Source organism: Procambarus clarkii, chromosome 76, assembly GCF_040958095.1.
Source record: "Procambarus clarkii isolate CNS0578487 chromosome 76, FALCON_Pclarkii_2.0, whole genome shotgun sequence".
NCBI lineage: Eukaryota > Metazoa > Arthropoda > Malacostraca > Decapoda > Cambaridae > Procambarus > Procambarus clarkii.
Window position 1 is genome coordinate 20,636,762 of NC_091225.1, and position 5,128 is coordinate 20,641,889.

Genomic DNA, 5,128 nt, shown 5'->3' on the forward strand with positions numbered 1-5,128 from the left:
ATCAGGTTGAAAGCATCTAAAGTAGCTGGGATGAAGGATGAGATCCTGAGGCAGTTGAGAGCCAGAAGTGAAGCGGCAGAACAAGGAGCCCAGGAAGGAGCTGAAAGTAGAAAGGAGGATGATGGGCAGGATGAAGTGAGATCCCAGGGATCGAGTAGGAGCAGCAAGAGTAGCCGCAGTAGTAGGAATAGCCGAAATAGGAGCTTGGAGAGATTCCAGTTAGAGCTCCAGATCCAACAACAGCGTGAGGAGAGACAGTTCCAGCTGGAAAAGATGAAATTAGAACTCCAGATGAAAAATGAAGCCGAGAAGGAAAAAGAGAAAACCAGGCTGGAAGTAGAAAAAGAGAAAACCAGGTTGGAAGTAGAAAAAGAGAAAACCAGAGTAAGAGAACTGGAGTTGGAACAGGAGAAAGAAAAAGAGAAAGCAAGACTAGAGGTGGAGAAAGAAAAAGAGAAAACCAGAGTAAAGGAACTGGAGTTGGAACAAGAAAAAGAAAAAGCCCAGGTCGAAAAAGAAAAAGAGAGAACAAAACAAATGCAGATAGAAGCGAATAGAACCTTGGCTGAGCAAAGGATTGAACATGGGTTGCCAGAGAGCACCACCCAGGTATCACACCCACCAGATGTTAGGGTTAGGGAGAAGGACATTCCCTTGTTTGTGCCCGAAGAGGCAGAGAGCTTCTTCGAGCATTTTGAGAAAGTAGCCAGTATCAAGGAGTGGCCACAGGAGGAATGGGCCCAGCTGGTCCAGTTAAGATTGACCGGTGCAGCCAGGGAGGCATACACCCAATTGTCGCTGGAAGAGTGCCAGGATTACGCCACAGTAAAGAGCAGCATATTGCGCTCGTTTCAGTTAACCTCAGAAGCTTATAGGAAGCGCTTCAGAGAAATGATCAAAGTTGGAGCATGTACGTTTGCTGAGACAGCAAGAGATCTGGAAAGACGATTCCAGAAGTGGATTGAGGCTGCTGGAGTTGGATCTTATGCTGACCTGAAGCAACTGATGGTCATGGAGAAGTTCTTGGAGATGATGCATCCCGAAACAAAGTTCAAGATCCAAGAAGCAGGGATAAAGGAAGTGAAAGATGCCGCAGATAGGGCGGATATGATTACTGAAGCATACAAGAGCTTGAGGGAGAACAGAGTGAGAAGCGAGGCGAGACGCAGCAATGGCAGATCCAATGGAGTCTGGGGAGGAAGAAATTATGAGAAACCCAGAAGAGTCTGGGGTGAGAAAAATTTTGATAAATGGGCAGATAAAAGTAAGTACCCTAAAACTCAGAAGAGTAGGTCGCGCACTTCATCTGAAAGTGAGGATGGAGGAGCAAAACGAGAAACTGATCGTTATCCAGGAAATCAAGGGTCCAGTAAAGCTCCACAGAGTGCGAGTAGTACGTCTGGCCCGAGGATTTCCAATACGAGTGGGCAGAGTCAGAGCTACTCTGGTACATATAGAAGAGACTTTTCCCAGATGAGATGTTACAATTGTAACGGATTGGGTCACGTGATGCGAAATTGTCGGCAGGGCAAGAGAGTTGTGACCCTGGCCATGTGTGACCCCCGAGGTAAATGTACTAATGTGTTCCGAGACAAACCACAGAGATCAAACTTAGTGAACGAGAGGTATAGGCCGTTCATGAGTAAAGGCTGGATCAGTATAAGAGGCCAACCTGAGGTAGAAGTTGGTATCTTAAGAGATACCGGAGCTAATCAGAGCTTGATTGCGAGAAGCCTGATTGGGGATGGTCGACGGTTAGCTGGCAGTGGGAAGATGAAAGTATATGGGTTATTGTCGGAGAGTGACATGCCCGTTTGTACTGTCCAGCTAAGGTCGGAATATGTGTCGGCAGAGGTGATGTTGGGAGTGTGCCCCGACATACCTATTCCAGGAGTCCAAGTGATCCTGGGGAATGACTTGTGCGGGACAAAGGTGTTGCCGAGAGTCGTAGCGGAGACTGTGCCAGAGGAGTGCCCAGAAGGCCACGGCACGGGTGGGACACCTGAGAGTGTGAACCTGACTGACATCCGAGGAGATGAGTCAGGAGACCGCCAAGCCATTGAAAACCCTGTCTCGGTAGTGACGAAGGCAGAGGTGGCCGACGAGGAAGACACTGGAGAAGGTGAGACAGTGTCGATTCAGCCGGTGGAAGAGATCGATATAGACATAGCGTGGCTGTTTGATGAAGGTCCAGCCCAGGAAAATGAAGTCTCGGTGAGGTCAAAAGTGAGGATGACCCAGCCGAAGAAGAATACTGTGAAGAGAGCGGACCTGAGTAAAGCCCAGACTGCTGAAACTAAGAGTCGGAAGGTGAATGCAACTGTGCTGAGTATGAATGAGGAAGGATGTGGACATACAGAGGACGAGAGTAGAGCGTCAAGTTGTCCACGAGCACAGAGGCATAGGGATAGTGGAGTTAAGTTGTTTGAGATGTCAGGAGTTGACATGTTTCACAGAAAACGTGGCGGAGAGATAGTGAAGAAGAGTAGTAGCCGAGAAAATGAAAGGAGAAGAGACAGTATGTGTGGAGAGATGCTTACGAGCACTCTGGGAGAGGCAAGGCGACGTGTACGGTCGAGTGCTGTTGGATGTAGTACAGTGCTCGAAGAAACTTTTAGGGAACGAAGAAGAGTTGAAGGAGAAGAAAGGGAATTGTATAGAGGTGAGAGATGTGGGAAGAGGATGATGATGCAAGCATGGATGAATAGTAGAAAGCCGAGGACTCGATGGAAGTCGAACAGGATGAGGTCTCGGATAAATGAGGAGACGAAAGGGAGAATCGTCGGTGAAGACGAGGGAGTGAAGTATGATGACAGGAGGCGAAAGTATAACGGCAGTAGATGGAAGTGTGAAGACGACAGAGGAGGTACAGACAGTAGATGTCTGACTCTGGACGAGAAGAGAAGAAGACGAGGAAACGGAGGGTGGAGACAATAAGTAGAGTGGAACGATGGAGTGCAGGCGTCCAAGGAGGACAGCCTAGCCAACAGGTGCCGGAGAAGTCAGATCGTTTATGAGAAGATCATGTTTCTGGCGAGTTGTGAGCCAGATGTTGCAAGGAGCAACGAACTAATTGTAGACTCCTAAGGGAGTACGTAAGCAGATCAACCGTTCGAACCAATTGGTTGAAGAACGAGACAGTGTGGTGGCGGATGTATTATCCCGAGCTTTGCCACTGGAATAACTCTCAAAATAAGGGGAGGGGAGTGTTATGATCTCAGCCTGCAGGAGAAACGAGTCTCCCTTCTTGAGAGTTATTCAGCAAGCCTGACCTAACTAGAAGGTCTAGCAAGTATTGAGGTGATAACGCATATGTAAAATAGTTGGTTGGATATGTGTAACAGTTTGAGATTATGGGCAATGCAGAAGAAAATAGATAAATGACTGGCTAGGAGATGTGGACATTTTGCTGGAGGCGTGAGGCTCGTTTCTGGAAGGGCTTTGACCTCACTTGAGTGCCAGACATCGCAGGGGGAAGCCGCGCTCCGTTGAGCTCCCGTCAGAAGGGAACCCCTAGTGATATATCTCTAAGAGAAGAGAAGTGTGCAGACGTACCAGCTGTGGAATCGAGCTGGGAACGTTGTGGTCTCAAGTCCTGGTCGACGAGCAGATATTAAATCGCCCAGAAGCATTATTGTGGGCCGTGGGAGCGCCCTGACCAGACGCCGTCAGAGGGAAAGCGCCCTCGATCAGTTAATCTGTGGTAAGCACGAGATACGCCAGTTCATAGTGATTGCTTGTAGTTGGTCGTGTGCCCAGCGACAGTAGCAATGTTTATTTATAGGTTAGACATGTTTTAATAAGGCAGAAGGCCTGAGATAGGAGAGTGAAGAGGGAGGAGCACGGAGCGGCGTCCGTCCACTCTGAGCTCTGACGGACGACTGAGGGAGCCCGGCTCCGGATGGAGGAAGACCCTCCCAGCGAGTGACGACCGCCGCCAGGCGAGGTGGAGTATGGACCCGCCCAAAACGGGGGAGTCCACTCTCACTGTATGTAGAGGACAGATAGAGGTTTGAGGCAAGCATATTGTGTGGTTATTTTTGTTTATGTGTTAAAGGGGAACATTTTATTGGAACGTCGATGGGTTGCAGGTTTGTCTTTGGGGAAGAAGTTGCTGAGAACTTCGAAGCCAGCAGATGATGTAGCTGATGAGACTCCAAGGTAGTGGAGCAGAGGACCTCGAGCTGTGAGGAGAAGCAGCAGTGAAGAGGAGTGTCACGTGCTTCTGTAGAGGTGGTGTAGCAGCCAAGAGAGCTGTGGAAGAACCTAACAGAAGGGTGAAGCACCGTAGTTGCACAAGGAAACTTCATGATAGCAGCCTGGAGGAGCTGCAGAGGATCCTGGTAGTGAAGCCCGGAAGAACCTAAGGATATTAGGGTAGTGAACTTCCAGAGGTGGAAGGGGAAGTTCTGGTGGATTACTAGTAGGGAGTTGATAATGTTTGGTTGTCATTAGCGTGCAAGACGCAGTGAGAGGTGAGTGACTGTTGGCATTCTTATGTCAAGGAGTTTTTTTATACTGAAGTATCAATTAACATTTATACTGGTATATGTTATTGCATTCAAATGCTGATTTTCTATATATATATGTTATCTTGCTGATGGTGCAACAGTGTATGTAGGCTTGACCAACTTGAGGAGGTTAATAGTATCAGGTGGTGAACCAGGAGATAGGATACCACTTGATAAGCTGATAATAGAGTTCTGAAGGTGTTGGAGTGCAACCTGATTGTGATATTATAGCGTATAGGATTCATTATTATTATATGTGTGTATGTATCGTGTATGTGCTTTGTCTAGTAAATGTGTCACAATTTGCTGGTGTTTGCCCTTGTCCTAGTGAGGCTTCCCAGGAAGTAGTGAAGAAGGAGAGAGAAAGAGAAAGAACCAAGAACCACTGCTGTGGACAGGGTAAGAGGTAATACTAGTAAGTCCTAGGGGATTGAGGAGATCATATCTCATAAGGAGAGAGTGGGGAGTCACAGCGGCTCGAGTGGGTGTGTGCACGTGACAACGAGGCTAAGTGTTGGAGCCGCATCCCCTAAACGTGTGACGTTGAGCCCCTCTCCAAGAGCCAGAAGCGCCAAGGGTGATCTCCTAGTATAAGCACTCTGCCGAGTTGTGGGTTG

General features: G+C 48.2%; 1 long non-coding RNA gene across 1 annotated transcript; it reads left to right on the forward strand.

Annotated features, from left to right (window-relative positions):
• Positions 1 to 2,316: 2,316 nt before the first annotated feature.
• On the forward strand, positions 2,317 to 4,816 carry LOC138357112 (uncharacterized). The gene is made up of 2 exons (XR_011224819.1): positions 2,317 to 3,703; positions 4,092 to 4,816. It is a non-coding gene; the product is annotated as an uncharacterized lncRNA (long non-coding RNA).
• The last annotated feature ends 312 nt before the right edge of the window (positions 4,817 to 5,128 follow it).